Source organism: Lissotriton vulgaris, chromosome 8 (assembly GCF_964263255.1).
Source record: "Lissotriton vulgaris chromosome 8, aLisVul1.2, whole genome shotgun sequence".
In the NCBI taxonomy this organism is placed as follows: domain Eukaryota; kingdom Metazoa; phylum Chordata; class Amphibia; order Caudata; family Salamandridae; genus Lissotriton; species Lissotriton vulgaris.
In genome coordinates this window covers 197,145,035-197,170,329 of record NC_141696.1, presented here as the reverse complement: position 1 = coordinate 197,170,329, position 25,295 = coordinate 197,145,035, and the positions used below count along the sequence as shown (strand labels likewise).

Here is a 25,295-nt window from a genome sequence, read left to right as displayed (position 1 = left end):
TTATCTTATGCGGCTAACAACCATTGGCAAAGCCACTAGTCCAGGCTAGTTGTAAGTGTAATGTTCCTCGTTGTATTATATATGTGGATGCAATGACAGAAGCAACAAAATACTAGTCGGGCGGCACACTATGCTAAACTCAGATTTTTTTTTACCTTATGTGTATTTAACCACGCCCTTAAATACATTGGCCACGCCCCTTTGAGAGCACGTCCCCTCCCCCCAATTTTTGCACCCCACTTAAAGCTCTGGGCATAGACATCCAAAGGGCTTCCCAGGGCCCGGGGCACCCCCACAGTCCTAGCGGATGAGCTAGGATTGTGTATCCGTAGGACGCGGACGCCTCTGGTCGCCCAGAGTAAAGATGCGCGGCTGCGCTGGGAGCGCAGTGACAGTTTTTGTTTCGGGGCATATAAGGCCAGGGAGGGCTTCGTGGGCCATGGGCCAAAGACGTTGGGGAGGGGGGGGGGGGGTTAGCAGGTCAATGCCCGAGGTACCACCGGGAGTAGGGGCATTCCAGAGTTCAATCCGGGCCTTGCAGGGGAGGTTCCGAGTGCTCGAAAGTTAACATGTACCCTGCCTAAGATCACACTGTTCGCATAGGATGTGTGCTCTCAAGCCTTGCCTCACACCTTCTCCCTAGTACTAGGGGCGCGGCCAGAGGAGACCGTGGACGCCCTACAGTTGTTTTGTCCACAGACAGCATTGATTCTGTTGCATGAACGTACGGGTGGGTATTTTTATACCACAAGCCTCGGAAAAAGCAACAGAAAACTGCAAATAAAGAACAAGGCACCACGGAATCCTGCAAATACAGTTTCACCATTATGGACTGAACCAGCATGTCACTTGAGACTGCAGTCACTTCTGCCTTCTCTGCGTCCTCAGATGTACACAGATGTTCAGCCTCTGGAGGGAGGGTGACCACATGAAAGCTATCAGAGGGCCTTTCCTCGCCTTCCTCCAAGGCGCCTGAGACGAGATGCTTTTAGTTATTTAACCTCAAACATGTTTTCTATCATCTTCGATCAAAAAGAACATTAGGATTCAAAGTTAATCTTTCCTGCTACAAACTCCCACGAGAGGAAATGCGTTCTAGTGAAGTAGCAGTCATCTCTGTGAGATGTGGTCTAGTGAAGCAATAGTCATCTCTGTGAGATGTGGTCTCGTGAAGTAACAGTCATCTCTGTGAGATGTGGGCTAGTGAAGTAATAGTCATCTCTGTGAGATGTGGTCTCGTGAAGTAACAGTCATCTCTGTGAGATGTGGGCTAGTGAGGTAATAGTCATCTCTGTGAGATGTGGTCTCGTGAAGTAATAGTCATCTCTGTGAGATGTGGTCTCGTGAAGTAATAGTCATCTCTGTGAGATGTGGTCTCGTGAAGTAACAGTCATCTCTGTGAGATGTGGGCTAGTGAAGTAATAGTCATCTCTGTGAGATGTGGTCTAGTGAAGCAATAGTCATCTCTGTGAGATGTGGTCTCGTGAAGTAACAGTCATCTCTGTGAGATGTGGGCTAGGGAAGTAATAGTCATCTCTGTGAGATGTGGTCTCGTGAAGTAACAGTCATCTCTGTGAGATGTGGGCTAGTGAAGTAATAGTCATCTCTGTGAGATGTGGGCTAGTGAAGTAATAGTCATCTCTGTGAGATGTGGTCTCGTGAAGTAACAGTCATCTCTGTGAGATGTGGGCTAGTGAAGTAATAGTCATCTCTGTGAGATGTGGGCTAGTGAAGTAATAGTCATCTCTGTGAGATGTGGTCTCGTGAAGTAACAGTCATCTCTGTGAGATGTGGGCTAGTGAAGTAATAGTCATCTATGGGAGATGTGGTCTCGTGTAGTAATAGTCATCTATGGGAGATGTGGTCTCGTGAAGTAATAGTCATCTATGGGAGATGGGATCCAATGAAGTAATACTCATTTATGGGAGCTGTGATCTCTTGAAGTAATGGTCATCTCTGTGAGATGTGGACTAGTGAAGTAATAGTCATCTATGGGAGATGTGGTCTAGTGAAGTAACAGTCATCTATGGGAGATGTGGTCTAGTGAAGTAATAGTCATCTATGGGAGATGTGGTCTCGTGAAGTAATAGTCATGTATGGGAGATGTGGTCTACTGAAGTAATAGTCATCTATGGCAGATGTGGTCTAGGGAGATGTGGTCTAGTGAAGTAATAGTCATCTATGGGAGATGTGGTCTAGTGAAGTAATAGTCCGCCAAGGGAGGAGATGTGGGCTACTCAAGTAATAGTCATCTATGGGAGATGTGGTCTAGTGAAGTAACAGTCATCACTGTGTGATGTGGTCTAGTGAAGTAATAGTCATGTATGGGAGATGTGGTCTAGTGAAGTAATAGTTATCTATGGGAGATGTGGTCTAGTGAAGTAATAGTCATCTATGGGAGATGTGGTCTAGTGAATTAATAGTCCGCTAAGGGAGGAGATGTGGGCTACTCAAGTAATAGTCATCTCTGTGAGATGGGGTCCATTGAAGTAATATTCATTAATGGGAGATGCGGTCTCGTGAAGTAATAGTCATCTATGGGAGATGTGGGCTAGTGAAGTAATAGTCATCTCTGTGAGATGGGGTCCATTGAAGTAATATTCATTAATGGGAGATGTGGTCTCGTGAAGTAATAGTCATCTATGGGAGATGTGGTCTAGTGAAGTAATAGTCATCTATGGGAGATGTGGTCTAGGGAAGTAATAGTCATCTATGGGAGATGTGGTCTAGTGAAGTAATAGTCATCTATGGGAGATGTGGTCTAGTGAAGTAATAGTCCGCTAAGGGAGGAGATGTGGGCTACTCAAGTAATAGTCATCTCTGTGAGATGGGGTCCATTGAGTAATATTCATTAATGGGAGATGCGGTCTCGTGAAGTAATAGTCATCTCTGTGAGATGTGGGCTAGTGAAGTAATAGTCATCTAAGGGAGGAGATGTGGTCCCGTGAAGTAAAAGTCTTAAAATGGGGGAACAGTGGTTTAGTGAAGTAATAGTCATCTATGGAAGAAGATGTGGTTAAAAAATGAAGCAATAGTCATCTACAGGAGATGCTGTCTAATGAAGTAATAGCGATCTACGGGAGGAGAAGTGGTCTACTGAAATAACAGTTCTCTTCGGGTGAGATCTGGTATAGTTAAGTAACAGTAGCCCTCAGGAGGTGCTGGCGTTTAGTGATATAACAGTTAACTTTAGGGGGAGATGTGGTCAGATCAAGCCAGGAGTTGTCTACAGGAGGGAATATGGTCTAGTGATGTAAAAATTGTATAATCGAGGAAATGTGGTCTATTGAAGTAATATGTAATCAACAAATGGAGAGAGTAAAGGGATTTTTATCCACCTCGGTGGACGGAAGAGTACTCCTGATCCCCTAGGATAGGTAACTATATAACAAAAAAGGAGGAGTACCACCATAAAAAAAGAAGGTGGTACTCCTCCTTTTCTATTGAAGTAATAGTCATCTACAGGAGGTATGATCTGGTACCGCAGCTGTGATCTAGGTGAGATGGTGTCTACTTCAAAAGTTGTGGCTTAACTGAGGTGTACTGTCTACGGGAGGAGATACTGTCTAGAGGGTAAATGAAGGTCTTAGTGAAGGAGACGTCTACTGGAGTTAAACTGATCTAGTTAACCATATGGAGCTAATGTAAGCCATCTTGTCAACTGGAGGAGGTGTTGTCTAGTGGGTAGATTATGGTCTTGTGGAGAAGGTGTTGTCTACTCAAGTTAAATTGATCAATTTAAAGATATGGAGCTAGTGAATGTGCTCTCGTCTACTGGAGATGTATAGTGGACGAATTATGGTCCTGTGGACGAGATGTCATCTAGTGGAGTTACGCTGATCTAGTTAAGGATGTGGAGCTAGTGGAGGAGGTATGATCAGCTAGAGATGTTGTCTAGTGGGTGAATTATGGTCTTGTGGAGGAGGTGTGGTCTACTCAAGTTAAATTGATCTAGTTAAAGCTATGGAGCTACCGAATGTGATCTGGTCTACTGGAGATGTGTAGTGGATGGATTATTGTCCTGTGGACGAGATGTTTCTAGTGGAGTTACACTGATCTAGTTAAAGATATGGAGTTAGTGGTGGAGATATGGTCTACTAGAGATGTTGGCTAGCAGACGGAGTGTGGTCTAATGAAAGAGATGTGATCTAGTAGAGTAAAGTTGACCTAGGTAATCATCATGAGCTAGTAGAGGGTAGCTGATTTACTGGAGGGGATGATGTCTGGTGGATGAATTATGGTTTCATGTTGTCTAGCAGAATTAAATTACTCTATTTCAGGATATGGAGGTAGTGAAGGAGCTTTGGTGAATTAACTGAGGGCATGTAGTCTTCAGAAGGAACTGTGGTTTAGTGGGTGAACTGTGGTCTTCTGGAGTAGATGTGGGTTAGTGGAGCAAAATCAATCTGGTTCAGGAGGATATACAGCTAGTGAAGGTGATGTGGTCTGCTAAAAGAAGAGTGGGCTGGTGGAGGAGTATAGAGTAATAGAAGAATCTAAAACAAAAGTATAACCCAGTATTAACCTTGGCATCCATGCTCAAGGCAAACTTTGTAATCTTTTATGAAAAATACTCGAAATTATCGTTACCTCGGCTGCTTTGTCGAAAAAGAGAAAGCGCTTAGCAGCATTCAGAAAGAAAACAATTTTTGAGCACTGCGCATTAACAACGTGGCATTCTGTGCAGCTGGAAGCCCCCAATGTGGTTAATTTTGGGATGCTGAGCCTGACATGTCCCTTCGCTGACTTATTTATTTGAGAACAGTCAGTGACCATCATGAAAAAGTGAAGTCAGCTTTGGAATAACGCCCGTCTGCTGTTATATCCCTCCTTATTCCAAACAGACGCACAGTTTCACAAAAAGTACGTTGCATGGGTATTGTATCCCACCAGGTGGAAGTGTAAAGACGTGTGTGTGTGGAATAAACAGAGGGCACTCATCTAAGCCATGGTCTGATTGAGAGACAGACACGCGTGCATTCTGTCATACCACAACAGTGCCAAGGTGTAAGCCATGCAGGGATTGTTTATAAGTCACTTACTGCCAAAATGCTTCTGGCGCTGCATGGGGCGTGCGGCTAAAGCGGCCCCAGTGCCAGGGTGCACACCCAAGCCTTCAGATAAGATGCCACATTCCTTGAATACAGACTAACAACGTTCACTCCTTAGTTATCACCGATTATTCACGTTTATCCGATTAAATTAAAAGTACAGACAAGTAAGCCCTTCGGAAAACGCCGTATTCAGGATATTCAAACTCGAGCCAGTCATGTATTTCAAGAGGATTGTGGGCTTAACTCCTAAAGTGGCCACACTCCGCCCTGAAATGCAGTTTTTGGGTAATAACTGAACGTTTAGATCTAATTTACCGGGTTGTGTCTGTTTGCGTCATAGCCTAACGCGATCTTTACCCTCAGATGGAGCGTGTCCGTCTCTGCCTCTCTATGCTAATCAGCCTGCGCTGCTCACAAAGAAACGCAGCCACTAAGACGACAGACTACTTTGTGGGCACATCACCCCTCCCTCCCCATAAAACACATTTTACTCACCAGTCTCATCCAAGGGGGGCCCCTCTGAAAGTATCCGTGCTTATCCGCGCGCTTACATTCAAACTCAGGCAGGTGGTGAATTTGCGCTGCAGTTCCAGACTTGTTTAAAGTTTTATCACATGTATCAGCGCTCCCTCCTGTGGATCAGGCGTGCATCCTCGTCCCAGCCCAGAACCTTGCGGTCTCCACTTCTATTAATGCTGCATTTATCCAGGGGACCTGCCTCCAAGCTCCGCGCGCTCACACGCTTCAAGGCGCCACCTGGGACGGGGCTGCGCGCGCAGGTGCCTCCCTCCGCGCGCTCCGCCGGGCTCTGCTCACTTGTGCGCGGCGGCTCCCCTCAGAGCGGCTTTAACACGGCGGCGGTGGCCGCCTCGCAGTCACGTGACCGCACCCTCCCACCCACACTCCGCTGGCCCAGGACAAACAGCACTGCCGCGAGGACAGAACAAGGCGGCCCGGCCAGACTTTGTTAGCACAGCCCCGGCACGACCACTACTCCTTTCTGGCTTCCCAATTCCAAACAGCACCCCCAGTAGAAAAAAAAACCAGATTCCATGATTCGGTTTCCCCCAAAAAAACAAAACGTTAACTCTGGTTGACTGCCTCCCTTCTGCATGTGTTTTTTTCTTCCTTTGGAGGGCAGGAAAGAATGTCTGACCGTGGGGTGAAAGGCACCCTTCAGAATTTCCTGTCGGTGGAGAAAGGAACGGAGGGAACCCCCATGGTAGGAATCTGTGACATTACAAAAAGCCGCGCTGCGCGGTATTGTACGTCAGCGTTTCCAAGCAGATGTTAATGCGCGGAAAATGAAGGCCTTTATTCAGATCGGGGGTCTCGAGGCCCAGGCTTCCCCCTTCTGCTTTCACACAGTAGTAAATCAGCATGACACATCTGCCGTCCTGTGTGATAAATGCGTTTCATGGGGACACGAATCATTTTTATTTCACCAGAGCTCTGGCACATTCGATTTTTGTTAACATGATAAAGGATGCCTGAAAAGAGTTGACTGAAAGATTGGACTTTTCCTTCGATGCAAATATAGTAGAATTTCTGACTGGAACGCTTGAGGCTAAGGTAGGCCGCACGTACAAAAATTAACATATCTGGTGAAATATCCACTGGATTTATTGCTCATAATTTCTCCTCGATCTGGTTGGCAGTAATTTGGCTTTTGAATATGTGATGAACTGCTATGAAGGACATTTCAGCTTACTGGAGGGTACTTGAGTTGAATGATGGTCATTGGTGCCAGCTAGTTTAAGTAACATTTTTATATTCAGCTTAAAGAACAATCTTCTGACTGTACTGGGTACCCTTTTTAGGTCTCACCTAGCGCTGCAGCGAACATGCGCTGTAGCTTTGCGAGGCATGCCGTATACAGTATAGCGAGGGAAGCTCTGCCTACTTTCCGCCTATATTTTTGATTGGCTGAAATCCTAAATGCTGCATTCTGATTTGTTTTTGGCAACGTAGTCCTCCTCCTGATGGCCATGGCGTCATTTTTCTCCTTCCATGGCTATCGGGCTCTTTACTTTCAAAACTGTTTTGTTCCCCTGCCTCCCCCATTCCCTCCCGCAGTCCGTAACTTCTTGTATCTCCACCACCCACCTTCCCGTTCGTGCCTTCTTTGAAGACAGCACTTCCGTTTCTAATGCAATAGGTGTCATGTAAATATGAGTCCTATTGCATTTAAAATGCTTGTTTTATCCTGGGATTGGCTGGGTGAATTCAAACTCTATTTTGCCTGTCCTGTCCAGATGGCTATCTTACGCATGCGTCAACTCCCTTTTACAACTGTTACATTTGAGCACGTTTTGTCAGAAGGTCTGATTAACAGGCATAAAGATTCACTGTGGGAGCAGTCATGGCGTTGCGTGCCTTCTGGTGCTGTGTCCGTAGTGCGGGCGCCCTCAGCATGCCATTCGCTGCCGCTTTTATCAGAGGCTCCGCGCTCCGCGGACTCACCGAGCCCCACACCTGGTAACGGTAAACCAGAGCACTGTGCCCTGGCCAGGGGAGCACACAGACGTGGCCCAGGTGACATCTTTCTGCACATTTCAAAGCGTGCCACCTGGAGGCCTTTTACGTACAGAGAAGAGATAGAAATTGCCACTTTTTGGAAACACGTCCAGCTGAAACAGCGGACCTAGCTGGGGCGTGGACTATGGAGGGACGTGAATGAATGGACCTTGGTGGAGTTACAGGACTTCATAGGGCGTCACCTATCGATGACGCCTAACGGGCACCAACTACACACGGCAGCTTGGTCTGTGCTTGCGCGGGGGCGGTTTACATTGTCACTCCTGGGCTGGTGTGCACGGCACAAATGCCGACACTACCTGTACGCACTGCTCAAAAGTCCCAAGATCGGGTTACCGGTCCCTCGCACAGCCTCTCTCCTCTCCAGTAGTACAGTGTGGCTTGTGCAAGCCCCACTCTATTTAGTAAAAGTAGTGTTTTTTACTAGAGTATTTGGATGGCTCAGGGTTCAAGTCACCTGTATAAAACAAGTAAGTGTAGTCCTTTAAAGGGTGACTGAAGTCTCTTAAAAGTACAAGGGCCTCTAAGCCGCAGCGCAGGCCTGTCCTGCCAACGGTGCCCACTGAGCCGTGCCCACAGCGTGCGTGCTACTTGCCTTGAAATTAAATGGGTGTTGTATATCTCATGTGTTCGCCCGTGATCGCCACAGCCACTCTATTGCTGTGATGCCGCCCTCTGAATGCACCACAGAGTGCCATGGCTCCACATACCTCCCCTTTCATCCAAACCTGAACTTGGCTCACCTGAAGCCTGTGGCATCCACTCCAGGGACAGGTGAAGAACAGGCACCACCCTCTCATGAGTAAAATGTATGTAGAACTCACAAATACCGAGGTGTCTTGGCGCTGTCAGCAGAAAACCCCAAAAGGGGACACAGGACTCCTTTTACCAACTGAGCCGAATTAACCCCTTCACTTGCCAGTCGGCAATAACTTCTCGTGTTCTTTTCAGTCCCATTGTTCCAAGCTCCCGCAATAGTATTTTTACCCGAATCGACTTGGAGTTACATTATGTGGCATAATGACATGTTTTGGGGAATTTATGCACAACAAGTGTAGCATGAAATGCCAGAGATTATGCAAGGTTACACCAGCATAACTAACATTTCACCTGAGCCTAGTGCTAATGTGCTGCCTAGCTAAATACATATAAGATCCCAATGGCGAGATCGATTGGCATTGCCAATGCTTGTTTTTTACCCTACTGCCAAAAATCCAGCTAATTTTTTGGTATGAGGGATAATTTACGGCCCATTGTACCTTACATATGGGATAAAGTACCTCTGCAATTTATTATAAGGATATCGCAAGTTACTTATGAGTTCTATGGCCATCAGTGGCGACTGAGTAGCACGTGTCGGCGGGGAGGATAGAAAAAAAAGAAAAAAGTTACTTAACGTGCTGCTGGCTGCTGCCTCGCCTCCTTCCTCTTCTGTTCCTGCTTGAAGCAGGAAGCACACACAGGCTCCCATAAGCCAATCACAATGCTGCAATGCAGTGCTGTGATTGGTGAGCGCTGTGGTTCGGCGCTCAGACGTGGACTGTGAGACTGTGTATGTTCTTCACCAGCTGTGTATTACAGCCTGGTGGGGAACATGCAAAGGGCGCATGACTGTTTGGCCGTCCCAAGACTGCCGGCCAAACTACCATGCACACTTAAGAGCTCCAACCACCAGGCTTTAAGTGGGCTGGGTCCTTCCAGTGCCCAGCAATCAGCAGTTCTCTATCGGGGTCTCCATTTTTGCCCTCAGAGTGAAAAAAAATCTTATCTCTGCAGTAGGACTAACCTTCACTGCGTTTGAGGTAACTTTAAAGAGACTCGTTATAGTGCTTTCACAGTCTCATCATTTCAAAACAAGCATTTTCAATATTCTATACAACAAAGCCATAGTTGTGTGCTTATTTATCTTACACACCTAAAACCACTGGCAAAGCCCATAGCCCTGACTTCTTGGAGGTGTAATGTTACTTGTTTTATTATATATCTGGATGCAATGACAGAAGCAGCAATATGCCAGTTGGACAGTACACTATGCTAAGCCCTGATTTTTAGCTTATGTGTTTTTAATTCCTCTTCATTATATCGGCCATGCCTCTTTGAGAGAACCCCCAAGTTTTTTCATTCCACTTAAAGCACTGCCCAACCACTTCTCTGCCGCTGGCTGTGACGACAGCTAAGCCCACCACATAAACCTGCCTGACAACTGAAAAATAAAAAGATTATAACATAGTGTTATAATTTTATTTTTCCTTTTTCCACTGCTCAAAGAGCAGCTGGGTGGCACTCCTCCGCCTTAGCGGAGCAGCGGCCACTGATGACCAGATGGAGGTACAAGCCGGAAGGACGTGTACCTATATAAGGTTATGAAACTCCAGGGTGACTTGCAATATCCTTATCTTGTTCGGCAGAGGTACTTTGTTCCTTATAATACAAATCACTTACATCCTTGGTGTGTAGCTCTTTCATATGAAAGAGAGAGCATGTTTGCAAACAGGAAGTATAACAATAGAATCTCTAGTGCAAAAATAAATATCAATAAGCTGTTAGATATTTTTTGCAAAAAGATATTAAAATCAGTTTGATATGACAGTTTTTTAAAACAAAATTCTTGTACTTCTGAATATGTAGAAATATGTAAAGATGTTACATTTTCTATAAATACCTAAGGACAGAAAATAAGCATGTTGCTATAAATAGCTCCTTTCTGCTTTTTATTACATAGCTAGAAAAACAAAGCACAAGAACAAAAAGCCAGGATTCATTTTTGTTCTTTAAATAGTTGATTTAATTATGCTCTGTGACCTACCTGCCTTTCCCCTCAGCTGCAGGGTCTGGCAGCAAGCATTGTAACATCAGAACTCAACTGTAATAAGTTATAACACTTGAGTTCTGATTTCATTTCTGACTGAGTGTATCACAAGTCATCAATTATAAGGAAATTAGAGGCAGTTCTTTATATGGGGATCGCAGAATCCCATTTATGATGCACCCCCTGTTATACATTATAAAGACTTTGCAAGTCACAGTGGAGTTCCATGATCATATAGAAGAGCCAAAGGACCAAAGTCAAGTTCTTTTTTAAGGTTATGGAACTCCGAGGTGACCTGCAATATCCTTATCATGTACGGCAGTGGACATGTTATTCCATATAACACATGGTCACACCATCACCTTTCGCACAAATCACCTAAATCCTTGGGGCATAGCTCTTTCATAATAGAGGGAGAATATTTGCAAATATGAAGATTAAAAATAGACTGCAGTGAAAAATTAAACACATCAAAATAGCTGTTAGATATTTATTGAAAAAACCCATTAGAAACAGTTAATATGTTTGTTAAAAAAAAAACTTTCAGAAAAATTCTAGCGTTTTCTGTAATTAGCAAGGAGTGCAAATAATAAACGTGCTGCCATAAATCTTCCCTTCTTTCTTGCCAATTTACTGCTAGAAAACAGAGGAGCAGAAAGAAAAGCAATGTTTTGGTTTTTGTTCTTTAAACAGCTGCTTTAATTATGCTCTGTTAACTGACCCACCTTTCACCTTGGCTGCTGGCTCTGTTATTACAGTCGAGTTTGGACATTATTTCTTTATAATCAGCAGCTGAGTGCATCACAAGTTGCTGATGGTAAAGACATTAGAGATAGGTGTTCATACAGGATTGCAGAATCTCATGTATTATACACAAAAATGTAGCTTTGTAAATGAATATTCAAAGGAAACAATTGATGGACTGATTGCTGGACAATGCAAACATTCACTCCCAGTCACAAATATCTGGGTTTAATCCATCATTCTTTTGCTCACCACACCACCACAGTTTGGACCAGGGCCGGACTGGCTATAGCGGGCACCGTGTAATCCCCCGGTGCGCCGCACGGGTGGGGGCCGGTTTTGGGTCCCTGGGGGCCGTTTTTGTTACAGGGCCGTTTTTGCAGCATAGCTGCAAAATCGGCCCTGTACTAAAATCGGCCGAAAACCGGGCCCGGCAAAGAGCTCGGCGGCACCTCCAACCCCCCTGAGTGGGGAGGGGGGCTGGCCGAGCACTTTGCCAGGGCCAGTTGTGGTTCCCAGTCCGGCCCTGGTTTGGACCCAGCCATATGCAAATCAGTCTTGACCCTGTTCCTTACGGGAACAGTCCAGCCCGAACTGCCAAGCCAGGTCCATCCTGGACCGGAAACAAGCATCCTGGGACCAGTTTCAGGGCTTCACCCTTTATCAGTCATGCTAGCTTGAATTCAGTGGTGTAGTGAGCACAGGGCATACCGTCCCACTTAGGGCGACATATGAAAAAGAAACAATTGATAGACGGAATGCTGGACAATGCAAACATTCACCCCCAGTCACAAAGATCTGGCTGATATGTGGTGAAACCCTGAAACCGGTCCTAGGATGCTTGTTTCCAGTCCAGGGAGGATCTAGCCAGGCAGTTCAGGCTTGGCTGTTCCCATGGGGCACAGGCTGAAGACTGATTGGCATATGGCTTGGTTCAAACTGGAATTGCATGGTGAGCAAAAAAACGATGGATTTAGGCCCAGAGCTCTGTACTGGGGTTAATGTATTACATTTTTCTGCATTCTTTCCATCAATTGTTCTTTTTGCTTTGTAAATAAATGACAGGGATGTGAAAACGGAGGGGGTTCTGAGTGACATCAAATAGACAACAAAAGTGAAGCTTAAACTGTCTAGAATGTCACTAAAACTCTGAGGTAAAAAAAGTCACTTATTGACAACTACATGTATGCAATTTACCTTCCTTACATGAGAAGCTCACTAATGCGAATGATTCACTAGTGATTGCTTTAAAAAAAAAATAAGAAGCCTTTCAGTTGTACCGCACATTTTATTATTGTTTGGGAAGATGACAAGAAGAAAACTCCCCCAACCAATCACTCAAATCACAAGCAGCCACAATGTTCCTTAAACTCTTTCTAACACCAACTTTACAATAAGAGACAGAAAGTAAATCATATTCTAACTGGTCACCCAAAACACAGTCTAAATAAATAGCTGTTATTTAAAGATAGTATAAGAAACACTATATTAAAAAAAATAAGAAGCCTTTCAGTTGTACCGCACATTTTATTATTGTTTGGGAAGATGACAAGAAGAAAACTCCCCCAACCAATCACTCAAATCACAAGCAGCCACAATGTTCCTTAAACTCTTTCTAACACCAACTTTACAATAAGAGACAGAAAGTAAATCATATTCTAACTGGTCACCCAAAACACAGTCTAAATAAATAGCTGTTATTTAAAGATAGTATAAGAAACACTATATTAAAAAACTCCCTTTGAACCAGCTGTGTCATTGCAGAGAAAGGAACTATTTTAAGAAAACGTGAACAATGAATATTTTGTATAGTCATTCAAAGTGAAGGAAGCAAGAGGGTAAAAGGAGTGACCCAAGGGTTCAGGCTATATGCTGTGGTAGGTGGAAGAAACATTTGAATGTCAATTTAACAGACCAAAAGATGTAGCCTACTGACCAACAACCCCTTTATGAATGTATACTATGTACAATTTCTTTGGGAAAACATAAGTCTGGTGAGCCTACTACAACTGGCTCAAATCGAGGGCCTAAAAATACTGTGTGACTTGCTACCCTCCTCCCACACCTATACAAAAATCCCTTCCTGGCCTTCCGCCATGCTCCCAGACCAACCTCTGAGCATTCCCTCCTCTTACTCTTTGTTTAAAGAAATGATAACCCCATCTCTGGCATCTTGCTACATCATCATCACCCCTCTGCAATACATTTGTCTGACCCTAATAAAAAAAAATCCTACCCATCATCCTGCCACACATCCACACATCTATGAGCATTCCATGTGCGTCTAAAGCTGCAGTCTCCTCTAACACTGAGGGTTAAGAATCAACACAGTGCTGAAAGCCGCTTGTGAGACGCTCACCAGCACAGCATGTTTTTCCATCAGCGTGCGTCAGCATAGACCTGCGGCTATAGGGGAATACGGCGGTTGCCTCATTGGCTAGCATTTGCCCTATGACCCAGGCTATATTCGACTACTGTTGTTCTACCATAAATGAATTTGAAACCATCTACCACCTCCTGGCCTAAGCTTTGACTGCTTGCCCCCTTTATCTTTGAAGAGTAATGTACAGCGTTAACTATTTCTAAAGACAGGGGTCCTTAGACAATAATCTAGCACATAACAAATTAATACAGACCCAATCAGTACTATATTTCTCTGTCCACCCGGACAGGTATTTAATATGCAATAAAAGTATAACATAAAATAAGAGAAACAATCTAAGTGGGACACAGCCTGCGTCCTACTAACACGAACGGACAAACAACATTAAGTAAAGGGTTCAGGCAAAAAAAGCATGTCTGTTTATGAGAAGATTACAAATGATATGCCTGATCAAAGGAGAGAGTGAGGACTAGGTAAGCTAGTCCGGATCCCCAGTTTATATATGGTATATCAATAAGGACTAGCTAGAAGTGCGAGACTCAGTTATGTACGTTTTAACTGGAAAACCATTGGGTTCATTAATAAAGCCCTCACCAACCAACCTAGTTGGTGGCATGCTTCATCATCGGGCCCACCACAGTGACACCTAGCGTGTCCCGGGTGTGCTTCAACGCCAGAGTTACTGCGGAGCTGGTATGATTGCTGAGTGTGCAGTGTAGTGAGTGAGAAAGTGAAGGTTAAAAGCTATACAGTGGGTCCCAGTACCCAAGGGTAAGATAGTTCAACTTTATTACCTGGGCCCCTGTTAGCGGATAAAAAGGGGGTCGGACGTGTTGGAGAGTTTATGACCCCCTACGTCCAGTGTGGTCTACATGTTTCAGCCAGGCCTTTAAAAACTGGATTTCCTCAGGACCAATGAGTATGTGATATAGTGCAGTTGAATAATACTAAATTATAGTGTCTGTGTTGTTTTTAAATGTGTCGCACTCCCTAAAGTGCGTCTATATGTAGAGGGGGATTCCCTTTTGCTTTTAACAGGCTAGTATCTGTAAAAGCCTCCTTGGGTCACTCGGCAGAGAAAAAGACCGGAATTGCCGGTCTGGTTCCTCCTAGGACCTGTCGTCCTTCTGCGGTGCCCGGAATGCTTTTACAGATACTAGCCTGTTAAAAGCAAGAGGGAATCCCCCTCTACATAACTGAGTCTCGCACTTCTAGCTAGTCCTTATTGATATACCAAGATTACAAATGAAACAGACAGAATATAGTTGAGACACCATTACATGTTAGACATAACAATTTAGTAAACGCATATGGTTGTACATTGTGTTGACAGCGTTTCGATCCCTTAAATGAATAGTGGGATCATCTTCAGGACATTAGGGTAACATGCCTGTATTTAATAAACTGCAATTGCGAAAACCATGGAAAAAATAAACAAGAAAGAACATGAAGTTAAAAGCGGTCAGTTGAAAATACATCCAAATGTGCTCGTGAGGTTATCTCAAGTGAAATAAGAACCGTGATGCGCGGCATTAATAAAACCGAAGATGCACGTGAGCCAGCCGTGTTCAGGGATGAAAGGTGTGACAGCAGGGGGGTGGGGGGAAGGAGGATAGAGCGAGTGGAACCAGGGATCAATTAGCATGATCTAGTGAATTGATAGGAAGGTTGGTGAGCAAGACTTATACGCTGGCCGTGAATAGAAGAGAGCGGCGAAGATATGCAGTTACCTAGTAGGTAGTGACTGTATCGTCCTTGAATGGGGAGCGGAGGAGCGAGGTGCACAGGGGCGCTGGCAGAGATTCTAAATAAGGTGAGAGTGGGAGACATTAGAATTATGGCGCTGAGACTGGGGGGTGCACCGGAGGGTAGAGTAATGTATAGAGGCCATACTTTGTTATCCAGTTGAAGTACAATAGTATCCGATGCCTTTGCACACCAGTGGTATAAAACACCACTCACCATGATTATAGTCCAATAATCACTGACTGCCTCAGGATCCAAAATTGAAGCTAATATCATCTTGCCACACAAAGTTCCTTAGTCACAGGAATGACATACATTGCACCAACCAGGTGTGGTGCTAGAATATCACAGTATCAGAATATCACATCCATAAATATAGTGTCCGAAATATAATTTCATTTCATTTCATTTCATTTCATTTCATTTCCATGGTAGGAATCTGTGACATTACAAAAAGCCGCGCTGCGCGGTATTGTACGTCAGCGTTTCCAAGCAGATGTTAATGCGCGGAAAATGAAGGCCTTTATTCAGATCGGGGGTCTCGAGGCCCAGGCTTTCCCCTTCTGCTTTCACACAGTAGTAAATCAGCATGACACATCTGCCGTCCTGTGTGATAAATGCGTTTCATGGGGACACGAATCATTTTTATTTCACCAGAGCTCTGGCACATTCGATTTTTGTTAACATGATAAAGGATGCCTGAAAAGAGTTGACTGAAAGATTGGAATTTTCCTTCGATGCAAATATAGTAGAATTTCTGACTGGAACGCTTGAGGCTAACGTAGGCCGTATACATATTGTATCGCACGTACAAAATTTAACATATCTGGTGAAATATCCACTGGATTTATTGCTCATAATTTCTCCTCGATCTGGTTGGCAGTAATTTGGCTTTTGAATATGTGATGAACTGCTATGAAGGACATTTCAGCTTACTGGAGGTAACTTGAGTTGAATGATGGTCATTGGTGCCAGCTGGTTTCAGTAACATTTTTATATTCAGCTTAAAGAAGAATCTTCTGACTGTACTGGGTACCCTTTTTAGGTCTCACCTAGCACTGCAGCGCACATGCGCTATCGCTTTGCGAGGCATGCCATATACAGTATAGCGAGGGAAGCTCCGCCCACTTTCCGCCTATATTTTTGATTGGCCGAAATCCTAAATGCTGCATTCTGATTGGTGTTTGGCAACTTAGTCCCGCCTCCTGATGGCCATGGCGTCATTTTTCTCCTTCCATGGCTATCGGCCCCTTTACTTTCAAAACTGTTTTGTTCCCCTGCCTCCCCGGTTCCCTCCCGCAGTCTTTAACTTCTGGTATCACCACCACCCCCCTCCCATTCGTGCCTTCTTTGACGGCAGCACTTCCGTTTCTAATGCAATAGGTCTTGTGTAAATATGAGTCCTATTGCATTTTAAATGCTTGTTTTGTCCTGGGATTGGCTGGGTGAATTTGAACTCTATTTTGCCTGACCTGTCCAGACGGCTATCTTACGCATGCGTCAACTCCCTTTCACAACTGTTACATTTGAGCATGTTTTGTCAGAAGGTCTGATTAACTGCCCTCTGGTGCTGTGTCCATAGTGCGGGAGCCTTCAGCATGCCACCCGCTGCAACATTTATCAGAGGCTCCGCGCTCCTCAGACTCACCGAGCCCCACACCTGGTAACAGTAAACCAGAGCACTGTGCCCTGGCCGGGGGAGCACACTGACGCGGCCCAGGTGGCATCTTTCTGCACGTTTCAAAGGGTGCCAACTAGAGGCCTTTTACGTACAGAGAAGAGAGAAATTACCACTTTTTGGTAACACGTCCAACTGAAACAGCAGACCTTGCTGGGGCGTGGACTATTGAGGGACCTGAATGAATGGACCTTGGTGGAGTTACAGGACTTCATGGGGCATCACTCATCGATGACGCCTAACGGGCACCAACTACACACAGCACCTTGGTCCGTGCTTGTGCATGGGCGGTTTAAATTGTCACTCGTGGGCTGGTGTACACGGCACAAATGCCGACACTACTTGTACGCAATGCTCAAAAGTCCCAAGACCCAGTTACAGGTCCCTCGCACCCCCCCCCTCCTCTCCAGTAGTAGAGTGTGGCTTGTGCCAGCCCACTCTATTTGGTAAAAGTAGTGTTTGTTACTAGAGTATTTGGATGGCTCTGGGTTCAAGTCACCTGTATAAAACAAGTACGTGTAGTTCTTTAAAGGGTGACTGAAGTCTCTCAAAAGTACAAGGGCCTCTAGGCCGCAGCGCAGGCCTGTCCCGCCCATGGTGCTCACCGAGCCTTGCCCACAGCATGCGGGCTACTTGCCTTGAAATAAAATGGGTGCTGTACATCTCATGGGTTCGCCCGTGATCTCCACAGCCACTCTATTGCTGTGATGCCGCCCTCTGAATGCACCACGGAGCGCCTTGGCTCCACATACCCCCCTTTCATCCAAACCTAAACTTGGCTAACCTGAAGCCCGTGGCATCCACTCCAGGGACAGGTGCAGAACAGGCACCACCCTCTCATGAGTAAAACATATGTAGAAGTAACAAATACTGAGGTGTCTTGGCACTGTCAGCGGAAAACTCCAAAAGGGGACACAGGACTCCTTTTACCAACTGAGCCGAATCAACCCCTTCACTTGCCAGTCGGCAATAACTTTTCGTGTTCTTTTCAGTCCCATTGTTCCAAGCTCCCGCAATAGGATTTTTACCCGAATCGACTTGGAGTTACATTATGTGGCGTAATGGCATATTTTGGGGAATTTATGCACAACAAGTGTAGCATGAAATGCCAGAAATTATGCAAGGTTACACCAGCATAACTAACATTTCACCTGGGCCTAGTGCTAATGTGCTGCATAGCTAAATACATATAAGATCCCAATGGCGAGATCGATTGGCATTGCCAATGCTTGTTTTTTATCCTACTGCAAAAAAATGCAGCTAATTTTGTGGTATGAGGGATAATGTACGCCTCATTGTACTCACATATGGGATAAAGTACCTCTGGAATTTATTATAAGGATATTGCAAGTTACTGATGAGTTCTATGGCCATCAGTGGCGGCTGCCACTGAGTAACACGTGTAGGCGGGGAGGATAGAAAAAAAAAGAAAAAAGTTACTTAACGTGCTGCCGGCTTCCGCCTCGCCTCCTTCCTCTTCTGTTCCTGCTTGAAGCAGGAAGCACACACAGGCTCCCATAAACCAATCACAATGCTGCAATATAGTGCTGTGATTGGTGAGTGCAGTGGTTCGGCGCTCAGACGTGGACTGGGAGCCTGTGTATGTTCCTCACCAGCTGTGTATTACAGCCTGGTGGGGAACATGCAAAGGGCGCATGACTGTTTGGCCGGCCAAGACTGCCGGTCAAACCGCCATGGGCACTTAAGAGCCCCAACCACAGGCTTTAAGTGGGCTGGGTCCTTCCGGTGCACAGCAATCAGCAGTTCTAAAAAGCAGGTGCTGAGACAGGTCTCTATCGGGGTCTCCATTTTTGCCCTCAGAGTGAAAAAAAAATCTTAACTCTGCAGCAGGACCAACCTTCACTGCGTTTGAGGTAACTTTAAAGAGACTCATTATAGTTCTTTCACAGTCTCATCATTTCAAAAGAAGCATTTTCAATATTCTATACAACAAAGCCATAGTTGTGTGCTTATTTATCTTACACACCTAACAACCACTGGCAAAGCCCATAGCCCTGACTTCTTGGAGGTGTAATGTTACTTGTTTTATTATATATCTGGATGCAATGACAGAAGCAGCAATATGCCAGTTGGACAGTACACTATGCTAAGCCCTGATTTTTAGCTTATGTGTTTTTAATTCCTCTTCATTATATCGGCCATGCCTCTTTGAGAGAACCCCCAAGTTTTTTCATTCCACTTAAAGCACTGCCCAACCACTTCTCCGCCGCTGGCTGTGACGACAGCTAAGCCCACCACATAAACCTGCCTGACAACTGAAAAATAAAAAGATTATAACATAGTGTTATAATTTTATTTTTCCTTTTTCCACTGCTCAAAGAGCAGCTGGGTGGCACTCCTCCGCCTTAGCGGAGCAGCGGCCACTGATGACCAGATGGAGGTACAAGTCGGAAGGACGTGTACCTATATAAGGTTATGAAACTCCAGGGTGACTTGCAATATCCTTATCTTGTTCGGCAGAGGTACTTTGTTCCTTATAATACAAATCACTTACATCCTTGGTGTGTAGCTCTTTCATATGAAACAGAGAGCATGTTTGCAAACAGGAAGTATAACAATAGAATCTCTAGTGCAAAAATAAATATCAATAAGCTGTTAGATATTTTTTGCAAAAAGATATTAAAATCAGTTTGATATGACAGTTTTTTAAAACAAAATTCTTGTACTTCTGAATATGTAGAAATATGTAAAGATGTTACATTTTCTATAAATACCTAAGGACAGAAAAGAAGCATGTTGCTATAAATAGCTCCTTTCTGCTTTTTATTACATAGCTAGAAAAACAAAGCACAAGAACAAGAAGCCATGATTCATTTTTGTTCTTTAAATAGTTGATTTAATTATGCTCTGTGACCTACCTGCCTTTCCCCTCAGCTGCAGGGTCTGGCAGCAGGCATTGTAGCATCAGAACTCAACTGTAATAAGTTATAACACTTGAGTTCTGATTTCATTTCTGACTGAGTGTATCACGGGTCACCAATTATAAGGAAATTAGAGGCAGTTCTTTATACGGGGATCGCAGAATCCCATTTATGATGCGCCGCCTGTTATACATTATAAAGACTTTGCAAGTCACAGTGGAGTTCCATGATCATATAGAAGAGCCAAAGGCCCAAAGTGAAGTTCTTTTTTAAGGTTATGGAACTCCGAGGTGACCTGCAATATCCTTATCATGTACGGCAGTGGACATTTTATTCCATATAACACATGGTCACACCATCACCTTTCACACAAATCACCTAAATCCTTGGGGCACAGCTCTTTCATAATAGAGGGAGAATATTTGCAAATATGAAGATTAAAAATAAACTGCAGTGAAAAATGAAACACATCAAAATAGCTGTTAGATATTTATTGAAAAAACCCATTAGAAACAGTTAATATGTTTGTTAAAAAAACTTTCAGAAAAATTCTAACGTTTTCTGTAATTAGCAAGGAGTGCAAATAATAAACGTGCTGCCATAAATCTTCCCTTCTTTCTTGCCAATTTACTGCTAGAAAACAGAGGAGCAGAAAGAAAAGCAATGTTTTGGTTTTTGTTCTTTAAACAGCTGCTTTAATTATGCTCTGTTAACTGACCCACCTTTCACCTTGGCTGCTGGCTCTGTTATTACAGTCGAGTTTGGACATTATTTCTTTATAATCAGCAGCTGAGTGCATCACAAGTTGCTGATGGTAAAGACATTAGAGATAGGTGTTCATACAGGATTGCAGAATCTCATGTATTATACACAAAAATGTAGCTTTGTAAATGAATATTCAAAGGAAACAATTGATGGACTGATTGCTGGACAATGCAAACATTCACTCCCAGTCACAAATATCTGGGTTTAATCCATCATTCTTTTGCTCACCACACCACCACAGTTTGGACCAGGGCCGGACTGGCTATAGCGGGCACCGTGTAATCCCCCGGTGCGCCGCACGGGTGGGGGCCGGTTTTGGGTCCCTGGGGGCCGTTTTTGTTACAGGGCCGTTTTTGCAGCATAGCTGCAAAATCGGCCCTGTACTAAAATCGGCCGAAAACCGGGCCCGGCAAAGAGCTCGGCGGCACCTCCAACCCCCCTGAGTGGGGAGGGGGGCTGGCCGAGCACTTTGCCAGGGCCAGTTGTGGTTCCCAGTCCGGCCCTGGTTTGGACCCAGCCATATGCAAATCAGTCTTGACCCTGTTCCTTACGGGAACAGTCCAGCCCGAACTGCCAAGCCAGGTCCATCCTGGACCGGAAACAAGCATCCTGGGACCAGTTTCAGGGCTTCACCCTTTATCAGTCATGCTAGCTTGAATTCAGTGGTGTAGTGAGCACAGGGCATACCGTCCCACTTAGGGCGACATATGAAAAAGAAACAATTGATAGACGGAATGCTGGACAATGCAAACATTCACCCCCAGTCACAAAGATCTGGCTGATATGTGGTGAAACCCTGAAACCGGTCCTAGGATGCTTGTTTCCAGTCCAGGGAGGATCTAGCCAGGCAGTTCAGGCTTGGCTGTTCCCATGGGGCACAGGCTGAAGACTGATTGGCATATGGCTTGGTTCAAACTGGAATTGCATGGTGAGCAAAAAAACGATGGATTTAGGCCCAGAGCTCTGTACTGGGGTTAATGTATTACATTTTTCTGCATTCTTTCCATCAATTGTTCTTTTTGCTTTGTAAATAAATGACAGGGATGTGAAAACGGAGGGGGTTCTGAGTGACATCAAATAGACAACAAAAGTGAAGCTTAAACTGTCTAGAATGTCACTAAAACTCTGAGGTAAAAAAAGTCACTTATTGACAACTACATGTATGCAATTTACCTTCCTTACATGAGAAGCTCACTAATGCGAATGATTCACTAGTGATTGCTTTAAAAAAAAAATAAGAAGCCTTTCAGTTGTACCGCACATTTTATTATTGTTTGGGAAGATGACAAGAAGAAAACTCCCCCAACCAATCACTCAAATCACAAGCAGCCACAATGTTCCTTAAACTCTTTCTAACACCAACTTTACAATAAGAGACAGAAAGTAAATCATATTCTAACTGGTCACCCAAAACACAGTCTAAATAAATAGCTGTTATTTAAAGATAGTATAAGAAACACTATATTAAAAAAAATAAGAAGCCTTTCAGTTGTACCGCACATTTTATTATTGTTTGGGAAGATGACAAGAAGAAAACTCCCCCAACCAATCACTCAAATCACAAGCAGCCACAATGTTCCTTAAACTCTTTCTAACACCAACTTTACAATAAGAGACAGAAAGTAAATCATATTCTAACTGGTCACCCAAAACACGGTCTAAATAAATAGCTGTTATTTAAAGATAGTATAAGAAACACTATATTAAAAAACTCCCTTTGAACCAGCTGTGTCATTGCAGAGAAAGGAACTATTTTAAGAAAACGTGAACAATGAATATTTTGTATAGTCATTCAAAGTGAAGGAAGCAAGAGGGTAAAAGGAGTGACCCAAGGGTTCAGGCTATATGCTGTGGTAGGTGGAAGAAACATTTGAATGTCAATTTAACAGACCAAAAGATGTAGCCTACTGACCAACAACCCCTTTATGAATGTATACTATGTACAATTTCTTTGGGAAAACATAAGTCTGGTGAGCCTACTACAACTGGCTCAAATCGAGGGCCTAAAAATACTGTGTGACTTGCTACCCTCCTCCCACACCTATACAAAAATCCCTTCCTGGCCTTCCGCCATGCTCCCAGACCAACCTCTGAGCATTCCCTCCTCTTACTCTTTGTTTAAAGAAATGATAACCCCATCTCTGGCATCTTGCTACATCATCATCACCCCTCTGCAATACATTTGTCTGACCCTAATAAAAAAAAATCCTACCCATCATCCTGCCACACATCCACACATCTATGAGCATTCCATGTGCGTCTAAAGCTGCAGTCTCCTCTAACACTGAGGGTTAAGAATCAACACAATGCTGAAAGCCGCTTGTGAGACGCTCACCAGCACAGCATGTTTTTCCATCAGCGTGCGTCAGCATGGACCTGCGGCTATAGGGGAATACGGCGGTTGCCTCATTGGCTAGCATTTGCCCTATGACCCAGGCTATATTCGACTACTGTTGTTCTACCATAAATGAATTTGAAACCATCTACCACCTCCTGGCCTAAGCTTTGACTGCTTGCCCCCTTTATCTTTGAAGAGTAATGTACAGCGTTAACTATTTCTAAAGACAGGGGTCCTTAGACAATAATCTAGCACATAACAAATTAATACAGACCCAATCAGTACTATATTTCTCTGTCCACCCGGACAGGTATTTAATATGCAATAAAAGTATAACATAAAATAAGGGAAACAATCTAAGTGGGACACAGCCTGCGTCCTACTAACACGAACGGACAAACAACATTAAGTAAAGGGTTCAGGCAAAAAAAGCATGTCTGTTTATGAGAAGATTACAAATGATATGCCTGATCAAAGGAGAGAGTGAGGACTAGGTAAGCTAGTCCGGATCCCCAGTTTATATATGGTATATCAATAAGGACTAGCTAGAAGTGCGAGACTCAGTTATGTACGTTTTAACTGGAAAACCATTGGGTTCATTAATAAAGCCCTCACCAACCAACCTAGTTGGTGGCATGCTTCATCATCGGGCCCACCACAGTGACACCTAGCGTGTCCCGGGTGTGCTTCAACGCCAGAGTTACTGCGGAGCTGGTATGATTGCTGAGTGTGCAGTGTAGTGAGTGAGAAAGTGAAGGTTAAAAGCTATACAGTGGGTCCCAGTACCCAAGGGTAAGATAGTTCAACTTTATTACCTGGGCCCCTGTTAGCGGATAAAAAGGGGGTCGGACGTGTTGGAGAGTTTATGACCCCCTACGTCCAGTGTGGTCTACATGTTTCAGCCAGGCCTTTAAAAACTGGATTTCCTCAGGACCAATGAGTATGTGATATAGTGCAGTTGAATAATACTAAATTATAGTGTCTGTGTTGTTTTTAAATGTGTCGCACTCCCTAAAGTGCGTCTATATGTAGAGGGGGATTCCCTTTTGCTTTTAACAGGCTAGTATCTGTAAAAGCCTCCTTGGGTCACTCGGCAGAGAAAAAGACCGGAATTGCCGGTCTGGTTCCTCCTAGGACCTGTCGTCCTTCTGCGGTGCCCGGAATGCTTTTACAGATACTAGCCTGTTAAAAGCAAGAGGGAATCCCCCTCTACATAACTGAGTCTCGCACTTCTAGCTAGTCCTTATTGATATACCAAGATTACAAATGAAACAGACAGAATATAGTTGAGACACCATTACATGTTAGACATAACAATTTAGTAAACGCATATGGTTGTACATTGTGTTGACAGCGTTTCGATCCCTTAAATGAATAGTGGGATCATCTTCAGGACATTAGGGTAACATGCCTGTATTTAATAAACTGCAATTGCGAAAACCATGGAAAAAATAAACAAGAAAGAACATGAAGTTAAAAGCGGTCAGTTGAAAATACATCCAAACGTGCTCGTGAGGTTATCTCAAGTGAAATAAGAACCGTGATGCGCGGCATTAATAAAACCGAAGATGCACGTGAGCCAGCCGTGTTCAGGGATGAAAGGTGTGACAGCAGGGGGGTGGGGGGAAGGAGGATAGAGCGAGTGGAACCAGGGATCAATTAGCATGATCTAGTGAATTGATAGGAAGGTTGGTGAGCAAGACTTATACGCTGGCCGTGAATAGAAGAGAGCGGCGAAGATATGCAGTTACCTAGTAGGTAGTGACTGTATCGTCCTTGAATGGGGAGCGGAGGAGCGAGGTGCACAGGGGCGCTGGCAGAGATTCTAAATAAGGTGAGAGTGGGAGACATTAGAATTATGGCGCTGAGACTGGGGGGTGCACCGGAGGGTAGAGTAATGTATAGAGGCCATACTTTGTTATCCAGTTGAAGTACAATAGTATCCGATGCCTTTGCACACCAGTGGTATAAAACACCACTCACCATGATTATAGTCCAATAATCACTGACTGCCTCAGGATCCAAAATTGAAGCTAATATCATCTTGCCACACAAAGTTCCTTAGTCACAGGAATGACATACATTGCACCAACCAGGTGTGGTGCTAGAATATCACAGTATCAGAATATCACATCCATAAATATAGTGTCCGAAATATAATTTACAAAAATATCACCCCACTGGACTTAATAGTAGAAGATCTATACCCAATAGGGTGATATTTTATCAAATAGTGTTTAGCCCATAATATATATATATGATGATATTTATGTGTATGATATTGTGACCTGCAATGCACATTGCATTTTTTGCTTCATCTTGTTCATACAATTCATGCTAACTCTGAGATAGGGCAAT

The 25,295-nt window shown here is 44.2% G+C and overlaps 1 protein-coding gene across 1 annotated transcript in view; it reads right to left on the bottom strand.

The window, feature by feature from the left end:
* The window catches only part of PRSS23 (serine protease 23), a 33,004-nt gene extending 27,115 nt beyond the window's left edge, over positions 1-5,889 (bottom strand). The window contains exon 1 of the mRNA XM_086933977.1: positions 5,550-5,889. The gene's annotated coding sequence lies outside the window, so the exon portion shown is untranslated. The remainder of the gene's footprint in view (positions 1-5,549) is intronic.
* Positions 5,890-25,295: the final 19,406 nt, after the last annotated feature.